Source organism: Rhinatrema bivittatum, chromosome 12, assembly GCF_901001135.1.
Source record: "Rhinatrema bivittatum chromosome 12, aRhiBiv1.1, whole genome shotgun sequence".
Lineage (NCBI taxonomy): Eukaryota > Metazoa > Chordata > Amphibia > Gymnophiona > Rhinatrematidae > Rhinatrema > Rhinatrema bivittatum.
This window is the reverse complement of record NC_042626.1, coordinates 3517480-3537028: the sequence shown is the minus strand read 5'-3', so window position 1 is coordinate 3537028 and position 19549 is coordinate 3517480. Positions and strand designations below refer to the sequence as shown.

General features: G+C 47.9%; 1 protein-coding gene across 2 annotated transcripts in view; it reads left to right on the top strand.

Moving 5' to 3' along the window:
- Positions 1-19549, top strand: part of PIK3C2B (phosphatidylinositol-4-phosphate 3-kinase catalytic subunit type 2 beta) — a 138553-nt gene that overhangs the window by 24724 nt on the left and 94280 nt on the right. The window lies entirely within an intron of this gene.

Here is a 19549-nt window from a genome sequence, read left to right as displayed (position 1 = left end):
GGCCCTGATGGAGTAGGGCCGCCATTCCCTGGAACCGAAGGGGTGCCGCCACTGCCAGTTGTACGAGGTCTGCGAACCACGGCCGGCGAGGCCACTCCGGTGCCACCAAGATCACGTTGGCCGGATGCAACTCTATGCGCCGTAGAATCTTGCCGATCATCGGCCATGGGGGAAACACGTAGAGCAGCACATCCGTCGGCCAGGGAAGCACCAGCGCATCGACGCCCTCTGCCCCCCGCTCTCGACGTCGACTGTAAAATCGCGGGGCCTTCGCGTTGTGCCACGTGGCCATCAGATCCATGTGGGGCACTCCCCACATTTCGCAAATGAGAAGAAACGCTTCGTCCCCCAGCTCCCACTCTCCGGGATCTAGACGATGACGGCTGAGATAGTCCGCCTGCACGTTGTCGACTCCCGCAATGTGAGACGCTGCGAGGTTGCTGAGATGTAGCTCCGACCAGGCCATCAAGTGCTGAGCTTCCTCCGCCACCTGGGGGCTCCGGGTCCCCCCCTGCCGGTTGATGTATGCCACGGTGGTCGCATTGTCCGACAACACTCGGACCGCCTTTCCTCTCAGCAATGGTAGAAAAGCCTGCAGGGCCAGACGGACCGCTCTGGTCTCTAGGCGATTGATAGACCACTGGGCTTGCGACACCGACCATAGGCCTTGAACTGAGCTCCCTAGGCAGACCGCTCCCCAACCGGAGAGGCTGGCATCTGTGGTCACCACTGTCCAACTGGGCACCAGGAGGGAGACTCCGGCGGAAAGGTGACTGGGGTCCAGCCACCAACGCAGGCTGGATCTCGCGTGTCCCGCTAGAGGAAGTGGTAGGTGGAAATCCTCCGAGACCGGCTTCCAGCGGGAAAGCAAGGATGACTGTAAGGGTCGCAGATGAGCGAACGCCCATGGCACCAGCGCCAGCGTGGAAGCCATAGACCCTAGGACCGTAAGGTAGTCGCAGACTCGTGGTTGGCGGAGAGACAACAAGCGTTGTACCTGAGTTTGCAATTTGACCATCCGTTCGAGGGAAAGAAACACCTTGCCCTGCTTTGTGTCGAAAAGAGCTCCCAGATATTCCAGGGTCTGCGTTGGTGTCAGATGACTCTTGCTGAAGTTGACCACCCATCCCAGGGACTGCAACAGATGGAGGACCCTGGCCACCGCCATCCGACACTGATCCTCGGATTTCGCCCGAATCAACCAGTCGTCCAGGTACGGATGGACATGGAGACCTTCTCGGCGCAGTTGAGCCGCCACCACGACCATCACCTTCGTGAAAATACGAGGGGCCGTTGCGAGCCCAAAGGGGAGCGCCCGAAACTGGTAATGCCGACCCAGAATGCAGAATCTGAGGAAGCGTTGGAATGACGGCTGGATACCTATGTGAAGATACGCTTCCGTGAGGTCCAGGGAGGCCAGGAACTCGCCTGGCCGGACCGCGGCGATGACGGACCGGATGGTCTCCATTTTGAAGCGAGGAACGCGTAGGCATCGGTTCACCCCTTTGAGATCCAGAATTGGTCGGGACGTGCCGTCCTTCTTTGGAACGATGAAGTAAATGGAGTAACGGCCCTTTCCTTGTTGGCTGACAGGAACGGGGGAGATGGCTCCCAAGTCCTCTAAGCGGCGGATGGTGGCTAGCACCGCCACTTTCTTCTCGGGAGCCTTGCAGGGTGACACAAGGAACTTGTCCACTGGAATGCGAGCAAAATCTAACGCGTAGCCGTGACTTATCACGGTGAGGACCCACTGGTCCGACGTTATCCCGGCCCATCTCTCGTAGAACGACAGCAACCGCGCCCCGACGTTGGGAACAGCGTGCCGAGGCTGCTGCGGGAGAAGGGCCGACCCTCTTTCATTGTGAAGACTTGGGCGCCGTGATGGCCAGGGCACCCCCTGGCCTACCAAAACGCCTCCCACGAAAGGACTGCTGCTGCTGCTGCTGCCACTGTGGGGTACGGGAGGAGGAAGACCTGAACGAGTGCCCCGACGACCTTTGAGGCCGCGCCCTCCTGGGCCCACGAAAGCGGGACCTGGCTGAAAAGGAAGGCTGCGACCTGGATCTATCTTCGGGCAACCTGAGAGCCCTATTTTCCCCCAGGGAAGCCATCAAGTCATCTAATTCCTTGCCGAACAGCAATTTACCCTTGAATGGCAGCGCCCCGAGGTGAGCCTTTGAAGAGCCATCCGCCGCCCAGTTGCGTAGCCACAGGAGGCGGCGAGCCGAGACCGACGCCACCATGGATCTAGACGAAGTGCGCAGTAGATCGTGGAGTGCATCTGCGCCATATGCTATTACCGCTTCCAACTTATCCGCTTGCGCTGCCTCGTCTGCCGAAAGGTCCGCATTGGCTTGAAGGACCTGAGCCCAGCGTAAGCCCGCTCTCAAAGCGAAATTCGTACACATGGCGGCCCGAATTCCTAGCGCTGAAACCTCAAAAATCTTCTTGAGCTGTACTTCCAGCTTCCTGTCCTGAAGGTCCTGAAGGGCTGTAGCACCCGTAACCGGGATAGTAGATCTTTTCGTTACCGCCGAAACCGCCGAATCCACCTTGGGAAACTTGAGAAGGTCCAGCGCATCCTCCGGAAGCGGGTAAAGTTTGTCCATGGCCTTGCTGACCTTCAACCCTAACTCCGGGGTGTCCCATTCCCGGAACATGATGTCTGTTGAGGAAAAAATGGAACGGAAAAGCAACTGCTGGACCCGTGAGGCCTAACAGGACCGGATCCATGTTCGCTTCCTGACGAACCACCGCCGGAGGGGGGTTTATTCCCAGTTCCTGGATAATCGCTGGAATTAGAGGTGGCAATTCATCCCTACGGAAGAGCCTGACCACTTTGGGATCGTCTCCTTCCACAGCCTGTGAGCCTTTGGCTACGCCGGACGTAGCGGAGCCGTCCGCTCCTACATCGTCGGGCCCCTTCTGGATCTCTTCAGGGGAATCAGCGTCCTCCTCGGGGGAGGAATCGGTGTCGGCCTCCTGTGGGACGCCACGTGGAGGCCGCTTCCCCCGCGAGGTGCCCTGGGGCCCCTCCGCGACCCCCGAAGGCTTCCGGGACCTCTTCAGCGGTGGAGCTCTGCGAGCCTCACTCCGGCCGCGCTTGCTTTTTTTGTATTTTAGGACCTTGCGCAACAAAAGCGCAAGGTCCTCCGAAAAAGAGCCCGAATCCGATGAAAAATCATCGGGACTCCCCGGGGACCCTGTGTCCCCCGAGGGACCCCTTCCGACCGCGATTCGCTGCGGGGGAAAGCGCGGGAGGCAAGGCCGAAGGCCCTGCCGATTCCCGCGCCATTTCGCGGCCCGTGGCCAAAATGGCCGCCACTCCCGCGCTGATCGGGAAAAGCTCTTGGGGCTTTTCTACGGCGCCCCCCCCCGCGCGGAGGCGATCGCGCGGGCCGAGAACGAGCCCCCCGAGGCGCCCCCGACGACCCCTCTCCGCCCGGGATGCAGGCCGCGCAGAGACTTTCGCGCGAAAGACGCGCGCGCGCCGAGCCACAGGCCCGGCAGACCGAGCCGCGAGGCATGCCGGCGAAGAGGCGCGAAGACGGAGCAGCAGGAGCGACGAAAACTGAAGAAAAAAAAAATTCGAACGGCCTCCCCCCGTCGGCGGCGCCCCCCCCTGCGAGCGGCGCTGCGAAGCAAGAGAGAGCCGGCAGAAAATAAAAACGAAACCTTTTTTTTTTTTTTTTTTTTTTTTTTAACAAGAAAACCTGTCGCTGTCCACGGTCCTGGAGCCCTAATCCAGCAGGGGTGAGTGAACCGGGCTCCCCGGTGTCACCCCTGACGCTGCTACTAGGCCAGCTGGGTCCTCGACCCTAGCAGCGGCCTCAACCAGGGGGGGGTGGTCCCCTCAGAACCTCACAACCCCCCTGGGAGGCAGGGCGAAAGGGACCTAAGGGACAATTTGGAAAATTACCCAAACAGAAAAACAACGTAGCCTAACTGGCCTAAAGGAATCAAAAAGAACCGACCCTGACGGAGTACCAGAACCAGGGCAGGCAGGGCTGTGACCGGACCTGCACCATCTACTGGAGACAGAGTAAGACTGAGGGGCTGTGACTGGCACAGGGGCATATATGGCTCCGCCCACAAGTTTTAGTCTGTCTCCATCTACTGGTGCGGAGTCACAACCCAGGTGTCCTGGACTGATCCTGGTACGTACAGGGAACACTTATTCTCCTAGTTCCCCTGCTGATTGCAGGGCAAACGGCATCAGCTACTTATTTTATATTCTGCTTATCAGCACTTAAGAGTGGATTATGCTCAGGTGCTGTAGGCGTTGCCCTATCCTCAGAGGGCTCACAATCTAAGAGTCCGCATCATTAAGGCTTTTCTTCCATTTTGTATATCTGGGAAGAACCCTTAGTGAATCAGATACTAAGTAAGAGGACAAAGTAACTTGTCAGTGGTTTCCCTGCTCTAACCTGCACTCCACTTAGCAAGGTAGCCAGCATCATGGGCCAAACAGCAGCTGAATATCTCCTTTTATGACCCAATCTTTGGCTGTTTTTGCAATGAGTGTCCTGCTCCTCGCATGAGTATTTGAATTCCCTGGATGGGGTATTTGTGGTGTGCCTAAAGGGTCATGACGTGAAAGAGAGCATGTTTTAATGCCTCTGTGGAAGATCATCTTTATCTGGTTTGTACAGCTTTGTGTGCCATTTACTGCTGATGGGGATTGCAATATTTCTCTTTCCTTTTTTTTTTTTTTTTGGACCCCTTTTCCCTACCCGCCTTCTAAGGTTACATTTTTATGGGTTGTGCAGCCTAAGGGCTGTCCTAAGATAACTGATAACCAAACCTACAAGGGAAAGACACAATACTGGACCCACTCTTGCAAATGGGGAGTTTCCAGTGGCCCAGCAGTTGGTCCCTTGATGCCCAGGAGTTAGGTGGCATGGAGTTAACCCCCATCCATATTGTATAGTTTTGCTATCTCAGCATATGGCTCAGACCCTCTACACCTGATTGGAAGGAGTTTCTCCTAAACTCTTGAACGGTAGTTTTCAACCTTCTTTTGGTAAAGGAACAGGTTCATACGCAGAGACTCGCCACTTGTCACACATATTCAGTGTACACCTCTTACCCCTCTATAAAATGATGAGTGGAATGGAACGAGTAAACAAGTACAAAGATCAGGGGACACAACGAAATTACTCAGAAATACATTTAAGACAAATAGCAAATATTGCTTACCTGTAACAGGTGTTCTCCCAGGACAGCAGGATGTTAGTCCTCACATATGAGTGACATCACAGGATGGAGCCCAATCACGGAAAACTTCTGTCAAAGTCTCTAGAACTTTGACTGGCACCTACTGGGCATGCCTAGCATGGCACTAACCTTGCAGCCAGCAGGGGTCCCCCTTCAGTCTTGCTTAAAACTACAGGAAGTGGCAAAAATAAAATAAGAAAATGTAACTAACCCAACACCGCGGGGTGGCGGGTGGGTTTCGTGAGGACTAACATCCTGCTGTCCTGTGAGAACACCCGTTACAGGTAAGCAACATTTGCTTTCTCACAGGACAAGCAGGATGGTAGTCCTCACATATGGGTGAGTACTGAGCTGAGGATGTCTGAGAAATGCACCAAATGTACCCAAGATGTGCAATAGACACTAGGACTGGGGTGGAATTTCGTAGAGGGCATCCTGAACCCTAACGGGCAGGCGGAAGGGTGTTGGTACATCAAGATGTAAAAAGGTTGCGCAAGACAGACTGGCCGAAGATGGAATCTTGTCTTCCAGCCTTGTCTAAGCAATAATGGGCTGTAAACCTATGGAGAGAACTCCAGGTGGCAGCCCTGCAAATGTCAGGAAGCAGCACCGAGCGTAGGTGTGCTACTGAAGTCGCCATGGCCCTCACAGAGTTGCTTTAACAAGGTCTTATTTATTTATTTATTTATTTATTTATTTATTGTTTTTGTTATACCGAGTTTCATGATAGGCATCACATCAACCCGGTTTACAAATAACAAGGAGTGTAAAGCATAACGTAACGTAAAAAACAATATTTTCAATAAGAACCTTGAACTTTAAATACAGTGAATCAGAAAAAGGGAGAGGGAAAGTTACAAAAAACTTTCCCTCTCCCTTGAAGTGGAATGCCTGCTTGCTGATAGCAAAAGGATATGCAGTCCGCCAACCAGGAGGAGAGAGTCTTCTTACCCACAGGCTGTCACAATTTGAAGGAATGGAAAGAGACAATTGAGTGCTTTTCCTGTGGGCAGCTGTACAGTCTAGATAGAACGCTAGAGCCCGTTTGCAGTCAAGGGTATGCAGAGCCTGCTGTCCTGGATTGGAGTGGGGCCTGGGAAAGAAGGTAGGTAGTATGATGGATTGATTAATGTGAAACTCTGATACTACCTTAGGTAAGAATTTAGGGTGAGTGTGGAGTACTGCTTGGTCTTGCAGAAGTTTAGTGTAAGGCGGATAGGTAACTAGGGCCTATAACTCACTAACTCTGCGAGCGGATGTGATTGCCAAAAGAAAAATCACTTTCCATGTGAGATATCGAAGATCACAGGATTGGAGAAGCTCGAATGGTGGTTTCATGAGCCGACCCAGAACCAGGTTGAGGTCCCAAGAACGGGCCGGAGAGTGCAGTGGAGGCTTGAGGTGGAGCAAGCCCTTCAAAAAGCGTGTCACAAGGGGTTGTACAGAAATGGGTACATCCCCAACACCTTTATGGAAGGCGGCTACCACACCGACATGCATCCTGATGGAAGAAGTTTTTAGACCTGACTCTAAGTGCCAGAGAGAGTCTAGAAACTTTGTGGTGGAACAGGTAAAAGGATCAAGTGACAGTGAGGAACACCATGACTTAAACCTGTTCCATTTGTAAAAATAAGATTTTCTCATGGAAGGCTTCCGCGAAGCAATCAGGACATGGGAAACTGGCTCCAAAAGGTTGAGTGGCTGAAGAATTAGCCTTTCAACATCCAGGCAGTCAGGGACAAGGCCTGAACATTGGGGTGGCATAGACACCCGTCGTTCTGGGTGATCAGAAGCAGGTCCTTCCCCAGGGGAATATGCCTGCGAATGGAGAGGTCCTGAAGAATCGGAAACCACACTTGGCGTGGCCAGTGAGGAGAGATGAGAATCATGGTTCCCTTGTCCTGACGTAACTTCACGAGAGTCTTCAATAGAAGTGGAAGTGGAGGGAAAGCAAATGTTGCTTACCTGTAACAGGCGTTCTCACAGGACAGCAGGATGTTAGTCCTCACATATGGGTGACATCACAGGACATTTTTTACTTTTGTAGCTTCTCCTTTCAGTTTTTTCTAACAATTTTTCTCATTTTATCAAAGTTTTCCTTTTGAAAGTTTAGCACAAGAGCCTTGGATTTGCACACTGTTCCTCTTCCAGTCATTAAATCAAATTTGATCATATTATGATCACTATTGCCAAGCGGCCCCACCACCATTACCTCTCTCACCAAGTCCTGTGCTCCACTGAGAATTAGATCTAAAATTGCTCCCTCTCTCGTCGGTTCCTGAACCAGTTGCTCCATAAAGCTATCATTTATTCCATCCAGGAACGTTATCTCTCTAGCGTGACCCGATGATACATTTACCCAGTCAATATTGGGGTAATTGAAGTCTCCCATTATTACTGCACTACCAATTTGGTTAGCTTCCCTAGTTTCTCTTAGCATTTCACTGTCCGTTTCACCATCTTGACCAGGTGGACGGTAGTATACCCCTATCACTATAGACTTCCCCGACACACAAGGGATTTCTACCCATAAAGATTCAATTTTGTATTTAGTCTCATGCAGGATGTTTATCCTGTTGGACTCTATGCCATCCCGGACATAAAGCGCCACACCTCCTCCCGAGTGCTCCTCTCTGTCATTGCGATATAATTTGTACCCCGGTATAGCACTGTCCCATTGGTTATCCTCTTTCCAATTAAGTCTTATGTCATCATTCACTGCTATACATTCTAATTCTCCCATCTTACTTCTTAGACGTCTGGCATTAGCATACAAACATTTCAAAGTTTGTTTTTTGTTTTTATTTTCATTCTGCTTTTTAATTGATAGGGATAAGTTGGAATTTTTTAGCTCAGGTGAGTTTTTAGTTACAGGCACTTGGACTACTTTTCTAATTATTGGAACCTCACTGTCGGGATGCCCTAATTCTAATGCATCATTAGTATCCTTTAAAGATACCTCTCTCCGAACCATGCGCTGCTGAGCGACTGTCGGCTTTCCCCTTTGTTCTAGTTTAAAAGCTGCTCTATCTCCTAGAACTATTTGAAAGGGTAAATAACAGTTCCCTATTTACCCCTTTCACCTCAGTCGTGATTTTATAGACCTCTATCATATCTTCCCCCTCAGCTGTGTCTTCTCCAAGCTGAAGAGTCTTTACCTCTTTACCCTTTCCTCATAGGTGAATTGTTCCATCCTCTTATCATTTGGTTGCCCTTCTCTGTACCTTTTCTAGTTCCAGCATATATAAATGTGACCTAAGACATGAGGCAGATTTTAATTATCTATCTTGGATGTAGCCATGGAAGTGACTATGTAATAACCTGTATTGTGTAGCTAGCCTTGAAACCGGATAGACTGATCATTAACAGCTGCTCTTTCATTCCAGCTATGCATGTAAGATGGGAAAGGTCCTTCCTTCCTGCAGACATCTGGAGTTAAATCTTTGCTGCTATTCCAAGGGTATGGGAGGAAAGCAGGAAGCAGACGCAGTTCCCCAAAGCCTCACTCCCTCAGCTTGGAGCAGCCACGCCAGTCTCCTGATTCATTCATGCACAGCGGGACATAGGGCTTTCATGAACCTTCTCTTCATTTTCTTATATTTTCCATAAAAATGTCTTTAAAAACCCTCAGAAGGGGGAGATCACATGATGCCATGAGAGAGAAAAGTCACATGCTCTGAACTCTCCAGGGGCCCTCTCCTTTCCAACTATAAAATCAGTGTAGTTTGCCATACCTGTTACCACTGGACCTCACGTTCAACCTGGCAAACAAGTCCTGCCTGTGAAACATAGTTTGCCGCTGCTGGGAACTGCTGGCATATCAACGTGGGCGGCAAAAAGATAGACTAGCCTTCCAAAATGGCAGGTGCAGGCAAACTTGGTGAAGGAGGTTGCAGTGACTAAGAAGCAGAGCATTCTTCTAATATGGCAACACAGGTTATTGCAGCACTAGATGGTTTATTTAATATGGCAACACAGGTTATTGCAGCACTAGATGGTTGATTTAATACTCTCTCTACCCAGATTGAAGGCTTAAGCTCTAAATTTGTCAGAGGCAGAAAAAAGTATTTCATTTTGGAAGATACAGTGGTCTTGTTGGAAGTCACAGTTGCTGAAATACAAGTATAGAATAAATTACTGGTTAATAAGGTGGATAACTTGGAGAACCGGTCTAGGAGGAGCAATCTATGCTTAGTTGGGATTCCTGAAGTTAGGATTGGTTGAGACACACGAAAATAAGAATTGCCATACTGGGTCAGACCAAGGGTCCATCAAGCCCAGCATCCTGTTTCCAACAGAGGCCATTCCAGGCTACAAGTACCTGGCAAGTGCCCAAAAACTAAGAAGATCCCATGCTACTGATGCTAGTAATAGCAGTGGCTGTTTTCTAAGTCAGCTTGATTAATAGCCGTTAATGGACTTCTCCTCCATGAACTTATCCAAACCTTTTTTAAACCCAGCTACACTAACTGCACTAACCACCTCCTCTGGCAACAAATTCCAGAGTTTAATTGTGCGTTGAGTGAAAAAGAACTTTCTCCGATTAGTTTTAAATGTTCTACTTGCTAACTTCATGGAGTGCCCCCTAGTCTTTCTATTATCCGAAAGAGTAAATAACTAATTCACATTAACCCATTCTAGATCTCATGATTTTAAACACCTCTATCATATCCCCCCTCAGCCGTCTCTTCTCCAAGCTGAACAGACCTAAACTATTCAGCCTTTCCTCATAGGGGAGCTGTTCCATCCTCTTTATCATTTTGGTCGCCCTTCTCTGTACCTGCTCTATTGCAACTATATCTTTTTTGAGATGCGGCAACCAGAATTGTACACAATATTCAAGGTGCGGTCTCACTATGGAGCAGTATAGAGGCATTATGACATTTTCTATTTTATTCACTATTCCCTTCCTAATAATTCCTAACACGGTTTGCTTTTTTGACTGCCGCAGCACACTGAGCTGACGATTTCAATGTATTATCCACTATGACGCCTAGATCTCTTTCCTGGGTGGTAGCTCCTAATATGGAACCTAACATCGTGTAACTATAGTGTTGCGTCTGTCGGACTCAGACGGCTTCGTCCCACATGCCTCACCTCAATATTCGCTTTCTCCACCAGCCTCGTGAAGATGGCGACCGCCGTGTCTGCTTGCCGCATCTCCCGGTGCCCCCGGAACGGCTATGGCAAGGCATTCTGCCATGATTCACCTGAGGGCCTCCTAGGGTGCATGCGAGCTACCCACATCTTTATTCCGACATTGGCGCGAACCTCGGGAGCGTCCCCCTCGAGTGATGTCACAACATCCGGGTATTTAGGCTGCCCATTTGCTGACTGACTTTGAGTTAGCAAGGATTGGATTCGTCCGGTCTAAGCTGCTCTGCCACTTCTTGCTGCTGCTGGAAACTCTCCTTACCCTCCGGGGTTCTACTAACTTGGGTACCCGCTCCTCGGTGGCCCTATGCTTCATTCCAGATGCCTATCAGATATCCAGGTGCTTGCTTCTCGACGGCCTGAGCTGTCTACCTTGGTGCCTGCTACCATTACTTCTACCTGCTGGGAACTCCACCATTACAGCTACAAGAGTGTGAGTAATCTAACATCTACCAGTCTCTCATCTACAGCTCCTCATTGAAAATCTGCAGCAGAGCTCCCTATACCAACATTGTGGGAGGGGTCTCCTCAACCGAGGATCCAAGACTGCCGCTGCAGGAATCTACTCACTACTGCCACCTCTGGGGAGCTCTATAAGCTGTACAATAAAAACTCTCTGTGTTTGTGCATCTGAGTGTAGCCTGGTACTGCAGTTCCCCATGGGGTTCCTCCCCTTGGGTGTGGCCATCACTCCCAAGGGGAGGAGCCCTGTGGGGAATCCACCAAACACCTCAAAACCATAACAGATGGCTAACTCCATGGATTTGGCTCAGCTCACCGCATTGTAGGCCATTCCAGGCCTGGCCCAGCAAATCTCCGAACAACAGAACTCGCTGGATAGCTTGACTGTGGCCTTTAATCTACTGCACTCACAGATGAACACCTCAACTATCACAGGTAAAGAAGAAACACCGCCAGATGTGACTGTTAAGACTGTTGTACCCCTCTCCGCTCCTACACGCTTCTCAGGGGAAGCTTGGAGATGCGGAGGATTCATTAACCAATGCTGCATGCATTTTGCCTTGCAACTTAACCATTTTCCTACATCGTATGCCAAGACCACATATATCCTGTCTTATCTGGATGGAAGAGCACTGGCTTGGGCTTCTCCGCTGTGGGAGCGCGATGATCCCATCCTGAAGGATCTTACCACGTTTTTGGAACTGTTCAAATCTGTATTTGATGACCCTGCCCGGTACACCACAACAGGGTCTACATTAGTTCATCTGAAGCAAAGTAATAAACCTTTACCAGACTTCGCCATAGAATTCAAGACTTTGGCTTCAGAGTTAAATTGGGACTCGAGATGCCTGAAGACACTCTTCTTTGAAGGCCTGAACTCCAGGCTAAAAGACGGCGGCTCGAGAAATGCCTGAGACCTTGGAGGACCTGATGAAGTTGGCCACAAGAATTGATCACTGACTTCGGGATAAGGTTCAAGAGGGCAAAAGTTCCAGGAGACCTAGCCAGGGAGAGATCCGAGTCAAGACCATACCTAAGCCTTTTCAGTCTAATCCTGTTGCTGGCGAGGAAGAACCAATGCAACTAGGCCGCAGTCACCTGACTTCTAAAGAGAGAAGAACACGAAAAAGATTGGGCCTCTGCATGTATTGTGGACAAGCTGGCCATGCTGTACAAACATGCCCAATCTGTCCAGGAAACTAGCAGACCTAAGTCCTGTGGGAGGACTCTTCTTAGGTCTAACTGCACCCTCTCCTCCACTCTCTCTTCCAGTCTCTTTGCTATGCGGACCGCTTGAATACCACACTCTTGCCCTAGTGGACTCCGAGGCAGGAGGAAACTTTATACTAAAACGTCTAGTGGAATATCTGCGGATCCCCACTACTATCATGACGTCTCTGCTACTACTATCCTCTATCCATGGGGAGCCTTTACTGGGTGAAGTAACCCTGCTTACTGAACCAGTAAGTTTAAGGACAGGCGCTCTCCATACAGAGACTATTTCCTTCTTTGTGCTAGAGAAGGCTGTGCACCCCCTAGTATTTGGGTTACCGTGGTTGCAAAAGCATATGCCTCAATTCAACTGGGATACTCTGGAGCTTTCATGTTGGGGTCCAGTTTGTCATGGCAAGTGCCTGAAGGAGGTCTCTCCTATACCCTGCATGCCAACGACCCCGTTGATGCCTGGGCTGCCGCCTCAATATGCATCTTTTCAAGATGTATTTTCTAAAGAAGCTGCTGATGTACTACCTCCACACAGATCCTATGACTGTGCTATCAACTTGAAACCGAATACTGAACCACCCAAGGGAAGGGACTATCCCCTCTCTGTGATAGAAAATAAAGCGATGTCTGAATGCATCCAAGAAAATCTTCAAAAGGGTTTCATAGGGCCATCCAAGTCTCCTGCTGGAGCAGGCTTCTTCTTTGTGGGGAAGAAGGATGGAACCTTATGTCCATGCATTGATTATCGTGGTCTAAATGAGATCACGGTCAAAGACTGCTATCCCTTACCACTTATCTCAGAGCTATTTGACAGACTACAGGGAGCCAAGATATTCTCCAAGCTTGATCTTAAAGGAGCATATAACCTTGTTCGTATTCGTTCAGGCGACGAATGGAAGACAGCGTTTAACACCAGGGAAGGACACTTTGAGTACTTAGTGATGCCCTTCGGCTTGTGCAACGCCCCCGCTGTCTTCCAAAACATGATGAACAACATCCAGCATGACCTACTCTACCAATGTGTTGTCGTATACCTAGATGACATCCTGATATTCTCTCAAGATCTGAATACCCACAAGGAGGATGTCAAGAAGGTTTTACAGAGACTGCGGGAGAATCGTCTATACGCAAAGCTGTCCAAATGCGAATTCCACAAGGAATCTGTACCTTTCTTAGGGTACATAGTGTCTAACAAAGAGTTCCAGATGGATCCTCAAAAGCTTGAGAGCATTCACAAATGGTCTAAAGGCTCTTAGATGATTTCTGGGATGCACTAATTATTCAGAATCTTCATTAAGAATTACTCCTCACTAACTGTGCCATTAACAGCTCTGACAAAGAAAGGTGCCAATGTTGCCAATTGGACTATAGAGGTTGTCGCTGCATTTCAAAAGCTGAAGGACGCTTTCTCTACTAAGCCATGTCTCCATCATCCGGATCCTGCACGCCCCTTCATCGTGGAGGTTGATGCCTCAGATGTTGGCGTAGGGGCTGTGTTAAGTCAGACCAGTGACTCCAAGATCCTATGTCCATGTTCCTTTTTCTCCAGGTGTTTCACGCTGGCAGAAATAAATTATGGCATTGGAGATAAAGAGTTACTGGCATTAAAGATGGCGTTCGAGGAGTGGCGTCCCTGGCTCGAAGGCGCTCAACATCAAATCATGGTTTTTACAGACCACAAAAACCTTGAATACCTGCGCCATGCCCAGCGCCTCAACCATAGACAGGCGAGATGGTTCCTGTTCTTTAACAGGTTTGATTTCGTCTTGAAATACCGACCTGGAGATAGAGCATCCGCTCTGATGTTTTTATCTCGCTCCTTCTTATCTGAAGACATATCTGATGCTCCACAACACATCATTGACCCAGAGAGAGTCATTCTTTCCGCTACTCACCCAGTGCCCTTGGGCAAAACAATTGTGCATAACAACCTCCGGAAGAAACTACCAGCATGGGCTCACGACTCTAAATTGGCTGGACATCCCAGTCAATGGAGAACTCTGGTGAAGCTACAACAATACTACTGTTGGCCATCTATGAAAGAAGGCGCGTTTGCCTACGTAGCGGCCTGTGCCAACTGTGCCAGACAGGAACCTCCCCCCCGACGTCCTTGGGGCCAGCTTCAACCACTGCCAGTGCCAAACGAACCATGGACGCACATCGCCACGGACTTTGTGGTGGACTTACCACTCTCTGGGGGCAACAATACCATCTGGGTAACAGTGGATCGTTTCTCAAAGATGGCTCACTTTGTGGTGCTTCCTGGCTTACCAACTGCTAGTGAACTTGCAAAGCTTTTCATCAGCCACATTTTCCGCCTGCACGGCATGCCTAAACACATCGTCTCAGATAGAGGTGTACAATTCACAGCCAAATTCTGGAAGGCTTTGTGCAAGAAGTTTGATATCACTCTCGACTTCAATTCATATTGCCATCCTCAATCAAATGGTCAAACTGAGAGGATGAACTTTACCCTCAAGCAGTTCCTCCGTGCCTACGTTGGTTCACGTCAGAATGACTGCTCCACGCTATGTCGGACCATTTCCCATCCGACGACGTCTAGGCAACCTCTCCTACAGTCTCAGACTTCCCCCAGCAATGAAGATCCATAACGCGTTTCACGTCTCTCTATTGAAACCGCTCATTCTCAACAAATTCAGCACCAAGACACCAGATCCCCCCTCCTGTTGACGCAGAAGAGGACATAGAGTACAAAGTTGATGCTAGACTTGATGTAAGGAAGAGAGGCAGAGTTTGGGAATACCTCCTGACATGGGAGGGCTATGGACCAGAAAATAACTCGTGGGAATCTGTGGCTAATATAATGGACAAAGAGATGCTGAATCAGTATCATCGACCGCATCCTCGGAAACCAAGACCAGGTAGGGGGTCTGGAGGAGGCCCTTTGAAGGGGGGTACTGTTGCGTCCGTTGGACTCATACGGCTTCGTCCCACATGCCTCACCTCAATATTCGCTTTCTCCATCAGCCTTTGGAAAATGGCGACCGCTGCATCTGCTTGCCGCATCTCCCGGCATCCCTGGAATGGCTATGGCAAGGCATTCCGCCATGATTCACCTGAAGGCCTCCTAGGGTGCGCGCACGACGCTACCCACGTCTTTATTCCGACATTGGCGCGAACCTCGGGAGTGTCCCCCTCGAGTGACGTCACAACATCCGGGTATTTAGGCTGCCCATTTGCTGACTGACTTTGAGTTAGCAAGGATTGGATTCGACCGGTCTAAGCTGCTCTGCTGCTTCTTGCTGCTGCTGGAAGCTCTCCTTACCTTCTGGGGTTCTACTAACTTGGGTACCCGCTCCTAGGGGGGCCCTATGCTTCTTTCCAGTTGCCTATCCAGTATCCAGGTACTCGCTCCTCGATGGCCTCAGCTATCTACCTTGGTGCCTGCTACCATTACTTCTATCTGCTGGGAACTCCACCATTACAGCTACAAGAGTGTGAGTAATCTAACATCTACCAGTCTGACTCACCTTCAGCTCCTCATTGAAAATCTGTATCGGAGCTCCCTATACCACCATTGTGGGATGGGTCTCCTCAGCCGAGGACCCAAGACTGCTGTTGCAGAAATCTACTCACTGCCACCTCTGGTGAACTCCACAAGCTGTACAATAAAAACTATCTCTGTGTTTGTGCATCTGAGTCTAGCCTGGTACTACAGTTCCCCATGGGGCTCCTCCCCGTGGGAGTGGCCACCAAACACCTCAAAACCATAACATATAGCACAAGTTATTTTTCCCTATATGCATCACCTTGCACTTATCAGCATTAAATTTCATCTGCTGTTTGGATGCCCAACTTTCCAGTCTCACAAGGTCCTCCTGCAATGTATCACAATCCACTTATGATTTAACTACTCTGAATAATTTTGTGTCCTCTGCAAATCTGATTACCTCACTCATCGTATTCCTTTCCAGATCATTTATAAATATATTGAAAAGCACGGGTCCCAGTATAGACCCCTGAGGCACTCCAATGCCCACCCTCCTCCACTGAGAAAATTGTCCATTCAATCCTACTCTCTGTTTCCTGTCTTTTAACCAGTTTGTAATCCACAAAAGCACATCTCCACCTATCCCTTGATTTTTTACTTTTCCTAGAAGCCTCTCATGAGAAACTTTGTCAAACGCCTTCTGAAAATCCAAATACACTACATCTACCGGTTCACTTTTATCCCCATGCTTATTAACCCCTTCAAAAAAATGAAGATTTGTGAGCTAAGACTTTCCTTGGGTAAATCCATGCTGACTGTGTTCCATTAAACCATGTCTTTCTATATGCTTTGTGATTTTGATCTTTAGAATTTTCTACTATTTTTCCCGGCACTGATGTCCGTCTCACTGACCTATAGTTTCCTGGATCGCCCCTGGAGCCCTTTTTAAATATTGGGATTACATTGGCCACCCTCCAGTCTTCAGATACAATGAATGATTTTAATAATAGGTTGCAAATTTTAACTAATAGATTTGAAATTTCGTTTTTTAGTTCCTTCAGAACCCTAGGATGCATACCATCTGGTCCAGGTAATTTGCTACTCTTTAGTTTGTCAATCTGGCCTACTACAATTTCATATGGTCTCCAAACATAAAGGAAGAGATCCAGTTCCTCCTGCTTTGCTCATGTAGAACATGGTACCTGATTGGATTAAAGTGATCTTGTTGGACATTAGGTTTTGGAAGACTTTGAGAGCAAGCCATATGGCTCGAAGTTCCAAGAGGTTAGTTCATTTCTTGAGTAGATCAATGGTCCTGTGATTGGAGACCTTGGCTATGTGCTTCCAAACCTAGGAGTGAAGCATCCGTAGTTAGGATAACCTGATGCTGGGACCTATGAAAGGGTGACACAGTTGTCAGATTGTCCCTTAAAAGGCATGAAGATAGAGAGTTTTTTTAGTTCTTCTGCCTGATGTTGTAGGCTTTGTGATGACTAATTCCATTGGGCTTTTAAGGTCCTGGGACTATCATGTAGAATCAGTCATGGGGACAGTATGCACTGTTGAAGCCATGTAACCCAGCATTTTGAGGACATTGCAATTTGTAGCTATTGTACTTGAAAGAATTCCTAAAATGTTTCACAGAGCTACACAGAACCTACAATAACAAAAGAAGGCACAAAACAAAAATGTTGCCAGCACCATCCTAGAACAAAATGAAAATTACAAAGCTTTGAGCTGGAAAAAAAAAAGCCTTGACCCTTTTTTACCAAATACATCAGATCAGTTACTCTGTTGGTGGAAAGGAACACCTTCATTTTCTGAGAAGCAAATAGAGCTCTGATGAGCTCCAATTATAGAGTTGGGTTCATGTTGGATTTTGGATAATGTATGATACAACTCCTGGAACATCTAGGATTTATTGCTGAAGAAAACACTTCCACACAGTGGAGTATGAATTGCTCTTGATTGGACAATCGTTTGAGCATGGAAGTAGGTGTATTTCATGTCTTCTGAGATGTGTTGCAACTACACTAAGCAATTTGTAAAGATACTTGAGGGACTGATAGGATACAACCCTTTGGACTATCTTGAAGATAAAGAAATCTAAGGATGAACCTGAGTTGATCGTCTAATCTGGATGTATCATGTCTATCAGAGGCAAGATCATGGGCAATGTGACCAACCTAAATGTCTCCTTGTGAAGAAATGTTATATAGGATGCTGTGGTCCAAGATGGGGTGAAGGCCTCCAATTTTTTGGTGGATTAGGAAGTATTTGAGATAAAAACCCTTTCCTGGAGTAGAACGTTCTCTGTAGCACTTACTTGGAGCAGGGAAATGGCTTCTTCAGTAAAAGCTGATTTGGAATTTGATGAGAAGACTTTCTTGGAGGATGATTTGGAGGAACGTTTTAGAAATCATAGCCTGAATCCATCTTGGATTATGTGAAAAACATGAATCTGATGTTATCTGATGCCACTGATATACCAAATAAGTTAATCTTCCCCAAGTAGGGATTTCTGTTTGCTGTGAGACTAGGACACTGGCAATATCTCTGTAGAGAGTCAATAACTTGACTTTGATTGTGAAGTCATCGGGTTTTGTTCCTTTGCAGTCACATGTCCTAGATCTCTGAGGAGGAATGTAGAGTAAGACCATGATTGTGGGGTGTAACAATTTTTGTGGTACAGGAATTGGAACCTCCTGGTAATGTGGGGAGGGTCTTTATTTGCAATAAAGAGTTTTTGAAAACTGGAGCTATGGTCCTTAATTATACTTCCAAACAAGAGACAATCTGTCATGTGCATCTTTTCTTAGTCCTGAACCTCAGAGCCAGGCTTTCTATGACCCTCTATGGATAGGCTGAAACTCTAGCCCTAGTGTCTAAAGTTTCCAAAGAAATGTTTTTTTTAAGTGCCTGCAGCTCCTCCAGAACCTGGCAGTGACTATTGGTCAGAAGGAGGATCATGGACTCTATTAAGACTATTCTGAAGGTATTGCACTAGCATCCAGTTGAGATTGGAATTATGTTTAAAATCTAATGTATGGTCTTTAAATCATAGGCCCTAAGATATCAGTATTTAGTAAGCTGCTCAGCAGAGAAGTTATTTGATAAAGTTATCCTGAAAATGTAAGCTAAATCTTCAGTGGAACATATTTGGAAACTTATTTTAATGAATATACTTTGCTAAAAAGTTACCCAGATAAACTTATCCGGATAACTTCACTGCTCATGGCTTTCTGATGCCAATCAAGCAGGTTATACACAATTCTATCTAAATCTTTTTCATATACAACTACAGGTAATGGCTCTGGAGCAATTGCTGGAGATAGTATATTGTCCTGTTTCAAATTGAGCTAGAGGTCTTGTATGATGGGGGATGAGATAAGTTGGGCGATAGGGGAGATGTTGTTGATGCATTTGGCACCAAAGAGGTCATCTCCTGCTGGATATCTTAGGATGGCAGAGCTCCACAATATCATCTTCCTGGTTATTGGACTTCATCAAAGCTTTGATACCAGAGTCAATTTGGCCTCAATAGTGCTCTCTTGAACTCAATCTTGATGCCTTCTCTAAGGAAATTAGCAAGGAGTGGCTTACCTTGCCTTGAAGACAGTCTTCAATGTCAAAGGTTTGTGAGTTGAAGTGGACAATTTCGATGTTAATAGTTTTGAAGGGTTTAATGTCAATGTCAGCCTCAGAAAAGTCTGTAAGATATCCAGAAGTGGAGCCTTTGAAGTTTTATGACCCTAGGAGACATAGCAGAAGAACAGATTAAACTGTTTGGAACATCATGTTCAAGTCCTAGACAACATATATGCCCAATATGGTGCTTGGTGATGGATGTTTCTCTGTTGCATGTAGGCTATCATTTAAATCTTATGGAGGGGGGAGGGGGATTATTAGGCATTGTGGGGGGGAAATGAAGGTGGCCAAATTTAAAAGTTAAAATGTTAGGTTTTAAAAGGGACGACATCAGGCCTCTCATAGCCAAGGTCGAAGTATAAAAAAACAAAAAAGAAAATTTAAAAGAAAGAA